Source organism: Macrotis lagotis, chromosome 2 (assembly GCF_037893015.1).
Source record: "Macrotis lagotis isolate mMagLag1 chromosome 2, bilby.v1.9.chrom.fasta, whole genome shotgun sequence".
Classification (NCBI taxonomy): domain Eukaryota; kingdom Metazoa; phylum Chordata; class Mammalia; order Peramelemorphia; family Peramelidae; genus Macrotis; species Macrotis lagotis.
The window spans coordinates 212,323,831-212,340,711 of NC_133659.1; the positions used below are offsets into that span (position 1 = coordinate 212,323,831).

Consider the following 16,881-nt stretch of genomic DNA (forward strand, 5'->3'; position numbering starts at 1 on the left):
GGCAAAGAAGCAAGCGCGCTGTCACAGCTTCCCTGGACGCTGGCTCGGGCTCCTCCCCAGCACCCACTTTCTTTTCTCCTCCCAGGACTATGGCTCTCTGCGATCCTCGGTCAAGCCAGCCAAGGGCTGGTATCGCTGGGAGGGGGGTGGGGAGGCAGATGGCATTCCTAAGTCCCCTTTTCCCCCTTCCCCTCTGTCCAGTACCCTCACAAGAGCTCCAATGTAGCCAAAGGGTAGGTGGTGAAAGGGGAGAGAAAACAAAAGGAAGAGACTTGAGAAAAAGGACCTCATTTGGAGAATACATTTCTACACGTACCTACAGAACTTTGAGGGTCCTATCTCATTTGCTGACGATGTACTTCGTTTCTATTTTACTTGCAAAGAATCTTGAATTAGAGACCTCTGAATGATTTGTGCTAGTGCCCCTTCGCCTCTGCCTCTGCTTCTCTCCCCGTCTTCCCTCCCTCTCACCTTGTTCTCTCTCCGCTTGTCCTTCCCCCATTCTGGCTTGCTGCCAAAACGGAATTTTCATGATATTCTCCTGAATCTGGGATCTAAACAAAAGTTCAAGACCTCCCTCCGCTGAATCATTCGCAAGTTCCCTCCCCTGCGCCAGACAGTGTGGTAGATTACTTCAGGGACTAGTTTTCTTTCAGTGAGTAGTTCTTTTTTTTTTCAATGACATTTTTCCTTCCCTGCGACTCCACTGGCACTCAGGACTTCCCTCGTGTACGATTGTGACCAAGTATAACTGAAAAGAACAGGGAGTAAGGCGTCTGGAATTTTTTACTTCTCATTCAGGGTGGATATTCTCTTCTCTCTAGACATCAGTTGTCCCAGGGGGTATATGTTATTTAAATCTACCCCTCATTCAGTCTTCTAACACTGCTATTCCAAATCAGTACCCACCCTAGTTGGCGTGGCTATCTTATCTGTGTAGTGTGGGAAAGGAAAATGGTAAGATTCAAAGGAAAAGATTTCAGTGCTTTATAACTGAGCCTGACTAATCCACCTCCTCCTCGCTGTTCTGCACTCCTTCATGCCCTTACACAGCCTACAGAAGTTGCTGGCATCTGTAGATATTTTTTTGTAGACATAGCTGATCCTGCTCTGTCCCTTCTGCCCTCCTTTCTAGTCCTATCTACATATTTCATCTATAACTATATGATATGGTCAGCAGATAGTGCTTATATTCTGATAACAAGGGAGGTCCTCTCCTCCACCCCCTGACTTTGCTTTTGCTCAGATTAGGTATTGAAAGAACCTACTCAAAAGTATGGAAAGAACTCACTCTGCAACCTGTCAGTTACTCTCCTGGCCTTACATCTGAAAGCATTAACAACTCCCATATATGAATGCAAGGAGTTTTTTGGACCCCTCCCTTAACTGAGGCAGATCCAGGGATAAAGTTTTGAAATTGGGAAATACATCTTCAGACCTAAAATACAATAATAACTTAGAATAATATAAAAAAGAATATAATTCCTAGTTGATAAATACACAAAAATGACAGTGGCAATCTATGAAGCTACTCTGTAGGGTAGTGGAAATTTGGCCACAGAACTTTTTATATCCCCAGTCGTCCAGATCAAATAAGTCCAGAGGTGGTTGTTCTTATATTCTTAAAGGAAACCATCCCTAGATAATATGAAAGAAAAGAGGGGGGGAGTTCTTACCACAGTCTACCTCTTAGTGGTAAGGTCTCAGAAATCCTCTAGGGAAACTTCCATCCCTAAAATTACCTTATAGTAAATCTCATCTCTGAAGAAGCCTAGCCTAGACAATACTAGAGGAGAAACTCAAAACAAATAATGAAAAAAACACAAAACCAAAAGCTCTTTAAAAAGTACAGTCTCAGCAGTGAAGTTGATATCATATGCAGTTTGTAGGCTGGTCCACTGGGAGGACTTTTCAGATAATGTTAGGATATGTTAGGAAAGATTACTGAATTAGCAATTCTGTATTAAGAGCATTAAAATCTAGTTATATATATATGTATATATATATACATATATATATATATATATATACAGGTGGAACCATCTGTGAAACAGGCAAAATGGCATTTCTCATTGCCCAAGTCCCTTTAGTTTTATCATTTGATTTAGGGTAGGATGCAAAGTAGTGGAGCTATAATTTGAATTCTCAACTCAGGAAAAGGCAAATGTGATATCAAATATTCAGTTTTCTCTTAACATAAATTAGTTTCACTATCTTCTAAGAGGGAATTATCTTGTATCATTCAGCTTATAATGAACAAACCAGGACATATTGTCATGAAATAGCCTTGTGTAATCTATTCAGTCGTAGCTAAGGTCTAGTGACAATCCAGTATCTGCATCTCAAAACTGATATCAGTGACTACTACAACAGAGACCTTATGGCTTATAGAGACCTAGCATTTGGTACATACAAATGATGCCACCTAATCTGTGACAGAAACATCCAGAAATATAGGTCCCATTGGATCTCAGGGATGTTTAACCAACTGCTTTAGATCTTCTAGGACTATAGTTCTTCCAGGTCTAATTCAAAAAAGACATATTGTAAGTGACTTAAATGGAGTCAACAAAATTGGAAATATGAATTCTCACAAATCTAAAGAATTCATTAAGTCTCTGAGCTTCCCACTTAGATTATGGGAAAGCAAATGTCAGTAGTCTATTATGGATAAAAATCTGAAACCATCTAGCTTCTTCCTCTCTGGTGTATCATAAAAATTTAACTGAGAAGGTTGAAACCTGAACAGGATGATCACCATGATCCCATAGTCTGCCTATCCTGGGTCTTGCTACCTGATATGCTTCTGTGGCCCTGCCACATCATTAATATAGTGATAGACTTTGATGTCTTCAGAAAGTAGGATCACTTTTAGGCCTCTGTTCACTAAACTGGAAAAATGATGAAAAAAATCAAGTAATGTATGGATAATAAGTATATATTGTTCTTATTAGATGAGAGCTAACTACTATCTAGCCTCAATCAGGGGGATACCAAAAAAAGGCATTTGGAAAATCAATAAACCCATGCCACTATTTTAGGTCCAAGGGTATCTAGTATAACAAAATGAGAAGGTAAAGAAATGCTGAAGCTATTATTAATCATTTTATTAAGTTCCTAATAATATACTGTAAACCATCTAATACCATCTATTTTTTTACCAGCTATACAAGATTTTATATAAGGGGACTGTTTTTAGCACTTCAGCTTTCATTGAGAGGTTGTGTGGGATAGTTATAGAAGCTAAACTGGTAATCAGAAAGACTTGGATTTTTATTAGCTTTATGGATTAGGACAATTCACTTAATCCTTCTGCATTTTAGTTTCCAGAACTGTTAAAGGAGATAGATGAACTCAATGATATCTAAACTCTCTTCTAGTTTGAAACCTATGACTATTAGATTTCTATTACTAGGGAAGAACTTTACTCATTCTAGGATCCATTTTTTTTGTTTTAATGTTAACTACTCAAAATGTTTATCTACAAGGGTGTCTTTTGGCCTTACAATATCATTTCCATAAACACTCTATAAGATACAGATTTCCAAAATTCTTAATATCCATACCCATTATAACTTGATTGACCCAGATTAGAAATGCTGCATCCCTCAGGGGTCTTCTTAAATACCAATGGAAAGAGGAATATTCCATGGATCCACTGAAAATATACTGATGCCATAGCAACTTGGCAGTCAAATATATACATACATACATATATATATATATATATATATATATATAATGTGTGTGTGTCTATAAACATAAATGTGTATTTATGTGTATATATGTATGTATACTCTTTCATTTTCTAAGCCACCATGTTTCAAGAGTACCAGTAATCCTATAGCTATCACAGCTGGAGCCTCAGGAGAAACTCAACCCTTTCCTAAGGATAACATTCCCAAAAGCCCCTCAAATCTGGGTTCAAAGATTTAGATGGCATGGCACAACCAAGTTGGGTAGGGGAATATATCAAAAATATTTCAAGTTAGAAAGAGGAAGAAAGACCATTATTAACTTAGTCCCAGAAGTGTCAATGCAATTTAATTAACAGTCCTATATTCAGATAATTCCCATCTGTAACTGAAGAGCTGACTTTGAAAGAGAAAATCATCAGTAAACACCTTAAGCCAATGGAACTCTGAAGCTGAAAGAACCTACACATTACCTCTCTCAGATCTCATCTTTGGATCACCAGTTCCTTGGCAGTGAAAACCTGTTCCCTCATCTGACTCTTCATTCCAGGATGTAGTTCCCTAAGGGGTAGTATCCTTGAGTCTGGTAATGGAATAAATCCAAAACTTTCTTTGATGGTAGTTCCCCATTATATTCTCACTCCAGTTTCCCATTATCTTCCCATGTAATCCAGAATTGAACAAGATTTAACATGATTTATTTTTTCCCCACAGAAATACTGAATCAGAGGACATAACCTTTTATTAGTAGGCTATTGTTCCAACTTTAATCTGTTTTGTCCTATATCCCTCAGTTGTTACTAAGCTATTAACAATGATTCTACAATATGTTGTTTACAAAAAATTGTTTGCATATTTTTCTTATACTAGAGAGTCAACTTTTCTAAAACTGCAAGCTAGAGCCAGGGGATAATGGCATTTGTTATATTTTTTCTGCTCTAAGTCAAGCTTCTAAAATACCATCACATTAAACCTATTTATTCAGTGGAATCTCTCTTCCTAATCCCCTGAAGGTGATTCTATATGTAACCATGACAGTACTGAAGTCTTTGGATACCTGGGTCCTATATTTTGTGTTCTAAACACTCAAGGTTTTTCTTTATATTACCTCTTTCTCAACTTATACAAGAATGTGAACCACTAAGTCATTATCATCCACTGTTAGATCTTGCTCAGACTAGTTTAGGGGTCCAAGTTCAATTTAGATTATATACAGTACATGAAGATTATAAAAATGCAATGATTAGTGCAATAAAGCACTTAAGTAAAGTTAAAAAGGAAACAATTCAGAAAAGAAAAAATAAAATGCTACCCTTTCTATATTTACAATAGTTATAGTTACACTAAGTCAAAAAGCATTCTCAACAGGGCAATGAAAATTCTAATAAGTCTCCATATCATTGACTCCATTTAACCAAAAGTTTTTATATCCTTACCCCATTGAAGAGAAATGATGAAGCTTTTATAAAATAAATAATCTTCCTACTCCAAGAAGGTTCTGCTTTAAAATGAGTTGGATATTATTTATAAAATTCATAAATAAATGCTGCAAAATATATGTAGTTATATAAAACCAAGCCCTTAGGCACAAGTAGCAGGAAGGCACAAAAGGAAGCAAACCCTAACCTGTGAGCAAAGGGTACACAAATGGTGGCAGGTTATTGGCTTGGTATCATTCTGAGGAAAAATATTTCCTCATGTTGCATTTCTAAGAAACACAGAGAGGAGAGATCCTCATTAATTTATATTAAATCTAATCTGAAAGAGTAAATTAATTAAATAAAAATATAGCTGTTTCCCCCCCTACCTTTATTATGTTTAAGCAAGGGTCTGCTTTTTTTTTTTTTCAAAGGAACACTGAACGAGAACAGTATCATTACTTGGTTCTGAATCTTTTTGAAAATCATTTACTTTAAAAGGATATTGGACTTCTAGGAGTCAAGTGGACAGTTAGTAGTAAATTGCCATTACTCTCCTATTCACCTCAAACAACTGTAAAATAGCACCTCAGAACAAATCCTGGTATAGCAAAACCAGTAAAAAGGCAGTGTAAAACAATATTTTAGCCTAAGAAATTTGGAATATTGGCAAGAATTGCCAATTGGCCTATCTCACTCATGAAAATCCTATTACATTAAAGGTAAAAATAGAAAGGTGGGTAATAAGTTGAACCTTTCTCTCACCATTATTGTCTCAAAGTGGGAATGATATACACAAAAGAGGGCTGAAGAAGGGAGGCAGTAGTCTGAAGTAGAATACTGTCAAGAATGGAAAAGGTAAAGGGAGAGGATAAATAGGAGGAAAAATAAGATGGAGGGAAATACATAATTAGTAGTCAAAATTGTGAAATTAAATGTGGTGAACTCTCCTATAAAATGGAAGAGGATTGCAGAGTGTATCAAAAATCAGAATTCTACAATATGTTATTTACAAAAGAAAACCACACACTTGAAGCATAAAAACACCCCCAGAGTAAAGATAAGGGGCCAAAATAAAAGTTATTATGTTGAAGTTAAAAAGAGGGGAGGTGGAGGAGGATGATAGCAATTCTGATCTCAGATAAAGCAAAATCAACAATAGATCTAATTAAAAGAGATAAAGGTACCACAGACAATGAAGCAATATAAATACTAAACACATATGCACCAAGGGATAAAGCTTCCATTTTTTAAAAGAGATGTTAAATGAGTTACAGGTTCATGACCAAAAAAAGATAGAGATCATTGCAAAATGTAAAATAATTTTGATTATTTAAATTAAAAAACAACTTTTACAAAAACAAAACAAATGTAACCAAGTTTAGAAGAAAGTAGAAAGGTGGGAAACAATCTTTATAGAAAATATCTCTGAAAAAGTTTTATTTCTCAAATATTTGGAGAGCAGAGTCAAATTTATAAGAATATAAGCCATTTGCCAATTGATAAATGATCAACAATATTAATACAGACAGTTTTCAGATGGAATCAAAGCACTAAAGTGTTCTAAAGCACTTTCCATTAGAGAAATGCACATTTAAAAGTACCACCTCACGGATTGGTTAATATGACAAAAATGAAAATGATAAATGTTGGTAGAATGTGGGTAAACTAGGACCCATTATATTGTTAAATGAGTTGTAAACTTATTCAACCACTCAGGAGAACAACTATTCTGAAACTAAGGCATCCAAACTGTGCAGACCCTTTGATTCAGCATTACCATTATTAGGTCTGTATCTCAAAGAGGTCATAAAAAAAGGTAAAAGGACCAACATATGCAAAAACATTTAAAGTAGCCCATTTTTTCATGGCAATTTGATATAATACCCATCAATTAAGGAATGCCTAACAAGTTATGGTATATGAATGTAATAGAATACTATTGACCTTGGGAAAGTCAATCTTAACCCCATTACCTTGCAACCCCCCCCCCCCAAATGAATGCTAAGCATTATCTTGACATGTAAGTGGGGGAAAAATAAAACAATATTAAAAATAAAAGATTGAAGTTCACCAAGAAGCAGATTCCTGGAAATTTATTGAAGTTTCTTTAAGAAATTATTAAAGAGGGACAGCTAGGTGGTACAGAGAATAGAACATTGGCTCTGGAGTCAGGAGGATCTGAATTCAAATCCAGAATCAGACATTTAATAATTGCCTGATTATGTGACCCTAGACAACTCACTCTTAACCCCAAGCCTTAAATAAATTAAATAAATTATTAAAGAACCTACAAACACAATTTCACATCATTTTTATTTCATATTTGTTTTTAGTAGTGAAAACTAATAATATTATTAGTTTTTTTGAAAAGAATTTAATATAGGGGAAAATGCATTGATTTTGCTCCCTTTCAACCTAATTCTATTCACATTATTACTGGATCACCATCTAGACTATTCATTATAAATCATATTAGTTCAACTCACACAATTTACAGTGTTTTTTTCCCCCCAATAGCCCTTTAAGGTTTACACAGTATTTTCCTACTCACTCGCTGATATAAATAGGATCAAAGATCTAGAACAGGAAATTATTCCATAGCTAATTTTATAAATTAAGAAACTGAGACTCAGAATGGTTAAGTGATATGTTCAAGATCACAGTAGGAATGTCAGAGGTGAGATTTGAACCTAGATTAAAGAATTGTTTATCCAGAGTCATAAGGGACCTCTGAGATCATCTTAGTCCAATCCCCTCATTTTATACATGAGGAAAAAGAGTCCTTTACTGGTTACATGGCTTTTTCATAGTCACACAGTTAGTATCATCTATATCTTTTGACTCTAAATTCAAGAATCTTTTCATTGTGACATATTGTCCAATTCTTATTGTTACCATTTTACTTTAGAGAAATTGATGCTTAGTGAGGAGGAGAGATTTGTCCAAAGATAAATAATTAAATAAAATAAATAATCTAACTGTAATTCACACACAAGTCTTCTTGACTTTAGATTTGGATACTAGGAATTTTGTCTGTATAGCCAATCAGCCTGGTGGCTCAGTTTTAATTACCAACATAATTTGTTAAAAAAAAAAAAAAAACAGAATTCTCAGCATTTGTTACTGAAGTATTTTTCTCTTTGAATTAGAAAGATAATCAAAACTATTTAGACCTGTATTAAACTGAACAACAGCATAACTGAATTTTGCAAACTACACTAATTAGTAAATGGCTTCTCACAATATCCACATCCATTTTCATTCAAAAATTATTTATTAAATGCCTTCTGGATTTCAACCGAATTCCAGAGAAATTGGTCTTTGGATTAATTTGGCCCTTAAAGGTATGGTACAAGCAGTTCTAATATATTGAATCAGCTTCTCTGTTTAGCCTACTCAGCTCATATACAGCAAAAAAGATTAATAGACTAATGAAGTCAATACAATTGAATGTTCATTTTTATCTAAGGACTAAATTTTTCCAAGGAAATGTCATATTTTCTGTGACTAAGTTCCTTTGGTTAACCATCTATGAGAAATAAGTAAGACATTAGTAATGATTCATATTAGGGTCCAGATTGTGCATATGCATACACACACACACACACACACACACACACACACACACAGATTGCTCTACATGGAAATCTTTCCACTATATTCAATATATTGGACCTAATAAAAGTCAAAATTCCTTATAATGAACATTATTTTTCAGATCTTCATTTATAAGATGTGTTGCATAATTTCTAAAATATGTGACATTGAAAAGCTTCTGAGCTCATTTAAAAAGTAATATAAACTGTTTATTCATTTTTAATTGCCTATTTATCTTTATTATTCAAATAAATGAAACACAGGTTGGTTTGAGAGGCAGATTGGGTGAGGTTATAATTTACTGTCCTAAAGAAAATTCATTTATTTGTCTTTTATTTTAAGGAGAAGGTAAGAGAATAAGCATTTACTAAGTGACCACTATGAGCTAGGCACTCTGCTAAGCACTCTACAAATATCTCAGCTAATCCTTAAAACAACCCTGGAAGGTAGGTGCTATTATGACTCCCATTTTACAGTTGAGGAAACAGACAGGCAGAGGTTAAGTTAATTATCTGGAGTCATATGACTAATATCTAAGGCAAGTCTTCTTTACTCTAGACCCAGTGTTCTATCCACTATACTATCTAGCTCCCTCTAGATAGTATCTTATTGCTTGAGAAAGAGCTTTGTTTTAGGAAATGAGGACAAGTGCCTCAACTCATTGGACAAGAGGGAAATTGACATTTTTTATACAATAATCAACAGACATTTATAGTGTTTAACTAGGTGGGCAGCTGCATGGGGAAGTGGAAAGAATCTAAAAGCCCTGAATTCATATCTGGCATCATATTCTTTGTAACTGGGTGACCCTAGGCAAATCCCTTGATCTCTGCCTCACTGTGCAAAACGGTGGATTGTTGTGGGGGGCTAAATGAGATTATATTTGTAAAGAGTGTCAAACAGTGTTTGATGAAAAACAGAAGCTTAATGAAGTCTTATTTCCTTCCTTCTTACCATATGTCCAGGCCCTGTCCTAGGTACTCAGAATCAGGTACAAAGAATTTTTAACAATCCCAACTCTCAAGAAATTCTTACAGATAAAACAGAAAATGCACATTCTCCTACAAACAGAATAAATATAAAGTTGCTAACTATATGGTGGTTAGGGAAAAAGATCAAAAGTAGTTGAGGTCAACCAAAAAAATGCTTCATTTTGTGATACTTCATCTTGAAGGAAGGAAGCTGTAAGGTTTTGATGCCACCAATTATCCCATTCATTTAGAAGTATTTACTTTAGGTAAGTAGTTCTTTATTCAGTTAATCAATCAATTAGTACTTAATGTGAACCTGAATGTACTTGCCTTAAATCATTCAAAGATACTCATTCCAGTCCTCTTTCTTTCTCCTTTTACTGGTTGTACTGGGTCTATTGGGGATACTTTGTTTAAACCTAATCTCTCCTCTCTGCTTCCAGACCCTCCAGTGTCTGTCTGGTTCTGAAATAATCCCTCCTTTTTTAATACAAATTCTCTAGGAATAGCCAAGTTTCTCATATAGGCAGAGAAGAGATTTATCAAAGAGGAACACGGGCTATCTACGAATTTTGGAGCAGAAGACCTAGGCTGATGTCACTAGTGTACCCATTTATTCTGAGACAATATAGGGAAATCCTAACAGAAGTTTTACTCTTTCCACAACTTCACTTCTTGGTGTCTCTCTTTCCAAAGACACTAATATAATCCTCTGTTTCATTGTTCAAATGTTTCTTGTATCCTGAATTTTGCTTTATACACAAAGTTAGATATAAATGTTATTTTAGGAAAGATCCCAATATTTGCCTAAATATTAGGAATTTTCCTAATATTTTGGAGTTTGGAATAAGTCAACTCAGAACTTTTCATCAAAAATAAAAATCTAAACCCATTGAGAAGGGTTTCACATTGACTTTAGAGTCTGTATAGACTTAAAATGAGCTGATTAATATACTGGGTACCGATATGTTGGATACATTGGATAATTCTACTCTTCCCTGGTAAAACAGGATATTAAAGAGAGATTTATGAAATAGAGTTGGGGAGTGAATGTATTCTAGGCATAGGGGTCAAACTTTGAAAAATAGGGGTGTTCTATGTGACAAACGGAAAAGGAAGTCAGATTGACAGTGTGGAGGAGGGAATGATATACACTGATAGTAGAATAATATGTAAAAGGTATTACAAGCCACATAGAGGACTTTATGTTTGATCCTAGAGACAAAAGAGCATTACTGAGCTTTATTGAGTAAGACTTTTATAAATATTGTCTAATCTGATCATTGCAAGAGACATGGAAAATAAAGTCTTTTATTAATCTTTATTTTATACTTGAGTAAGCTAAGGCAGTTAGAGATGAAGTGACTTGCCCAGATTCCCTTAGTGAGTGGCTTAGATTAGATTTGAAGTTAGGTCTTCCTGACTTCAGACTCAGGGATATCTAACATACCCTGTAGCTTACACAGTACAAATGATTGTTAAAATGAAAGATGGTGACTGTGCTACGGGAGTTCAAAGAAGAGAAATAGCTGTGGTACAGGGAAGATTTCATGAAGGTGGTCAGTTTTGAATGTTACAAATACTAAACATTTAATAACGTTATTTATTTTAACATACTGGCTAGTATGTTAGTATATTTCTACCTAGTATATTAGCTAGTAGATATCATTTAAGATTTGCAGTATATTTTACAAATATAATCTCACTTAATCCTAACAACATACATGGAAGATGGGTATTAATAGAATTTTATAGATAAAAAAATTGAGGCAGGCAGGGATTAGGCACTAGCAAATGTCTTAAGATCAGGTTTGAACTCAAGTCCTTCTGAGTCCAGGTATAGAATCTCTTATCTACCATGCTGCCTACCAAAACACACACATACACATATGCACACACACATATTCATGCATACAACTGAGGTATAGCCTTAAAGTAATGATATTATTTTCACATATCATTACTGTTGCTGAGTCATTTCAATAATGTTCAATTCTTTGTGATCAATTTTAGGATATTTTCTTGGCAAAGAAGTTTGCCTTTTCCTTTTCCAACTCATTTAATAGGTGAGGAAACAGAGTTAAGTGACTTGCCTGGATCATAAAGCAAATATCTGAGGCTAGATTTGAACTCAGGTCTTCCTGACTCCACATCTGGTACTAAATCCACTGAACTATTTATCTGCCCTATAGTTGTCCTATTATTTATTAATAATTATCTTACTACTTCTAATCATGGTGCTACCTTAATAGACTGCATGGTTTTAGAGGACAGGGATGGTCCTGTTTTTGTCTTAGTATGTCCAATACCTAACACAGTATTTTGGAATATTGCTCAATTCCTTTGGGTCTTTCATAGTGGATAATGCACTATCCTTCATCCTCTTTGTAGTGTAGTTGAGTTCTTCACACAAACTCCATTTTGAGGGAAAGAGCAGTAAGTCATCTTTCATCTTTCTCCTAAATTTTCTCCACTCTCTGAATTTCACCACTATGTTTTTGTTGCCTCTTACTCTAGAGATTCCCTCATTGCCTAAGGCCTTTTCACCCCGAAATATTCCTCTGATCCTATGGCAACCTCAATGTTTGGAGTTTTATTCAGAACTTCTATTTTGAGAAAAGACCTAAGATCATTCATCCTCTGTATGGATGATTTAGTTCCCATGTCTTTACTCTGACACCACCCCATTTTCCTCTGGATGATGTCTTCTCCCCATTAAAAATAAACTACTGGAAGGTAAAGGAAGTTTTTTTTTGTTTGTTTTTGTATCTTCAGAGCTTTGTACAATGTCTCACACATAGTAAGTTATTAATAAATGATTGTTGACTGACGACCTGCCTCGCTTGCTGCTGTTTTTTATTTTTTAATTTGTATTTTGCATTCATGATTTTATCAATATAGGAAGCAACAAGAAAAGAAAGACCCTTTAACAATGCAAATCTGCAATATTATAGGGAGTAAATGGAGGTTTAATTTTGAGGTTAAAAAAATTAGCTTAAAGCAGAAGTTCTCAAAGTAGGACCCTGACACCACTAGTGGTCTCTAAGAACTTTCCATGGATCCCAAAAATTTCATAGTAATATTCAGATTTTAAAGTTCTAATATAAAAATACAAATAAAATCATTGAAACAAAAGATTTTTGAGTCATCAATAATTTTTAAGAGTGTAAAGTATTACTGCTAATAAAAATTTTTGAGAGACCCTGACCTAAGATTACATAAGAGTCAGGACTTAGACCAAATCTTCCTCTCTAACTATTGCCCAGTAGGAATTCAATAAATGATTGCTGAATTGAGTTGAATCTATCCAGAATTACTCAAGAAAGTAATACTCTACATTATGTTATTCATATTAATGAAGTCTTAACCTCAAGCCCTTTAACCATTTTGAATGGAAACTTTTCTAAAATGTATTGCACTTTATTATTTTCTTAATAATTTATCTGAAAATAATTTAACCTATTTTTTATGATACAGGATCATGATTATGCACATCAGAACTTTCATAGTAAGGAACACTCTAGCCCAAGGATGCCCAGAGGGGCTATAAAGATTTTTGGACTTTTTTCCCTTTACTTTAATGACTCAATATTTATAAAAATCCTATGAATATAAAAATTTCTGCCATGACTAGACCACTCTGAATATTTTATTCAGTTTCATATGGTACATTTCAGGAAGGATATAGATAGTATCATCTTTTCCTTCTCCTCTGTTTTGAATGGTTAATAAATCCACCCAGCATCCAGTAGTTAAACATTATAAACCATATCTTAATAAAGGTAGGTAGGAGGAACTAGGAATATTTAGTTCATAGTAGAGAGAACTTGACAGTTATCTTTCTAAATTTCAAATACTAGAATCTAGAAGAATAATTGAACTGATTAGACTCAAAAGAATCAATAGGAATCGGTTAAAAATTAGCACATTTCTGTTAATTATGAAGAAATACTTCTCAATAATAAGAGGTGCCCCCAAATAGCATGACTTGCCTCAGGAGACTTGAGATCCCTATCGTAGAATGAATTTATTAAGCAGAAGTTGCATAAACATTGGCTAGAGTTATAGAGATGATTCCCACTCAAGTATCAAATGTTTTAGATGCTCTCTATGATCTCTCCTAACTTCTAGTCTATGATTCTAGAATGCTAAATTGTAACTTATCTGTTATTGTTGTTTTTTTTATTTTTCTCCCATAATCTTCCTATGGATTATAATTTCTAACTCTTATGAGTTTATCTGGCAGCATAGACTATTGGAACAACCATTGAGCTTGGAAGTCAGGAGAACTAGATACCGATATATTGTCAAACTCCCTGTGAGACCTTGATAAGCAATTTAACCACTTTCTGTGTTTCAGCTTTCTCATCTGGAAAGTAAAGGGATTAGATTTGATGATTTCTAGATGATTTTGGATCTGATAATCCACAAAATTCTAAATTTCTCAGGATAGTTTCTAACCTATTTTTTAATTTTCTGCTATGAATTGAAAAATCAAGATAGCACCTATTAAAATTATATATGTATATAAATATAAATAGGAATAAATATATAATATATAAATGATTAAAGAATAAGTTTTATTTTAATCATGAAAATTTTCATATCAGTTTGTCTATTCAGAGAGTTTTCATGTTTTCAAAATTACTTCTTGACTTGCTTCCTAACTTGCTGAGGTTTGACAACTTTTTGTATAGCCAACTACATGTACAGAAGTAAATATATTGAAGGATAATGATCTAGACAAAAAACATCAATGAAGAGGTTTAAACAATTTAAATTGCTTCTAAGTGAAAAGCTATTTAATAATGTGACCAAAATATTATTCAAAAGTATTTCTTGAATCATTTGTATTATTTTAAATATTGCTACATTTTCCCATTATATTATTATTCCATTATATATCAATCTATTTCCATTATTTATTCCATTATTAGAATAATTAAATAGACCATCAGTAAGGGGCGGCTAGGTGGCGTAGTGGATAAAGCACTGGCCCTGGAGTCAGGAGTACCTGGGTTCAAATCCGGTCTCAGACACTTAATAATTACCTAGCTGTGTGGCCTTGGGCAAGCCACTTAACCCCATTTGCCTTGCAAAAATCCTAAAAAAAATATAGACCATCAGTAAACTCACTGTTTTAGAGGTATCAATATGATATATACAGTAGGGATTCTTGATGTATATGCTTGTGTATATGTATTTTCATGTAGGTGTGTTTGCCTGTGTGAGAGACTCCTTAAACACTTTTATGAAACCTATGGAACCTTGTTTAGAATGATGTTTTTAAAACCATAAAATAGAATATGTGGGATTAAAAAAATCAGTATACTGAAATAAAAATATCAATCAAAATGCTTATCAAAATATTTAAATAAGAATTCATGAGTCTCAGATTAAGGAGTCACCCTGAAGGTCAAAAACACTAGGTGGTTTCCCCATAATCTTAAGACTAGAAAATGGAAGAGCTCTTGGCTTCTATTACTTCATTTATGAAATGAAGAGATTGGATCGTGTCCAAGATATACAAGATATAGAAGAGATGAAGTGATTGGATCATTCCCAAGATATACAAGAGATTAATTCAAATTTACAAGATTCAAAACTTTTCTCAAAAATGATAAAAGGTTAAAAACAGTTTTTCAAGGAAGAAGTCAAAATTATCAATAATAATATTAAAAATGCTCCAAATACCTAATAAATAGGAAAATCCAGATGAAAGAAACTGAGATTCCGCTTCACAGTCATTAGATTGACAAAAATTACATAAGTAGAAGGCAAATATTAATAGTAATGTGATTAAAATAAACACACCAATGTACTATTGATAGAACTTTGAATTGTTACAGCTATTCTGGAAAGCAATTAGGAATTCACATCTTTTTACCTCATTACCTCTTGACCCAGTGTTACCACTACTATGCATGTATACTAAAATGATCATAGAAAGAGAAAAAGGACTATATGTAGAAAAACTATTTTATAGGAACTCTCTTAATAGTAGTAAAGCCATAGAACCTAAGAATGTGCCTACATACTGATGAATAGTTAAATAAATAATATTAAATATATGAAATAGAATATTAAAGTGCCATGAAAAATTATGGAAAGAATATTTCTAGAGAAATGTGAAAAAACCTCTATCAACTAATGAAAAGTGTAACTCACAGTACTAGGAGAACAGCTTATATAATAACAATATTACAAAGAAAAACAATTTTGGTAGATGTTTAACTCTTATTAATGCAAGGGCAATCATGATTCCAAAGGATCAAGATAAAACTCACTATCCATCTTCTTCTGGATCATGTTGCTGACCAGGGTCTTACTGATTCCTGTAAGGATTAGAACTGCTAACTTTACCCTTTCTCTGGAAAAAAAAGTTGCACTCAAGTTTGAACTATTGTCATTACCACTTCTAGCCTCTTCTATTTCACTATTTATTCCACCTCCCTGTTACACTATCTACCATTAACATGCCAGTTTTTCCTATGTAGGAAATCCAGTATGTTTCATCTTTAAATTCCCTTCTACTTACCACCCACATCTGTCTATCTTCATATAAACATCATTTGCTTTAGGATTTGATTTGCAAGGTAAAACAAAAACTGCCTTTGGAAAATAGCTTGGCTTCTTAATTTTAATGAGGACACCATCTACCTTTGAAATCCATATTCACAATTTAAGAATCATTTTCAGTCCCTTGCTTTTCCTCACTCTCCATCTCACTTATCTACTAAATTTATGTCTTATTGATTTTACCTCCATAAAAATCTCTTGTCTATATCCCATTTTCTTCATTCATTTTTTATCATAGGAACAACTATTCCACAAAAACTAGACTAGTACTTCCTTGAAATATTTGGAAACCATACCTGAGACTTAATTGGTCTAGAGAAATAAGGTTTTGAATCAACAATGTAACTTTCTGATCACTTAATACAAAAACCATCACATGAGGAATCAAAGAATCTTCCGTCAAGATTAACACATACTTCTGACTAGAGTTATCATGGCAAATGTGGAGACAAGGAAATTGTTTCCAATTCCATCAGTTTTCTATCCTTGTTGGATATTGTTTAAATGATATTGCTAGGTAAATTTCCTTTTATCAAGTATTAAATAATCTACATGCCTCATTTTAGACTAGTTCTGCATTTGAATCACCAAAATGATGAATTAATTTTGGTCTAAAAT

At 33.8% G+C, this 16,881-nt stretch overlaps 1 protein-coding gene across 1 annotated transcript in view; it reads right to left on the reverse strand.

Moving 5' to 3' along the window:
- KCNJ2 (potassium inwardly rectifying channel subfamily J member 2) overlaps positions 1-16,881 on the reverse strand; it is a 37,273-nt gene that overhangs the window by 10,746 nt on the left and 9,646 nt on the right. The window lies entirely within an intron of this gene.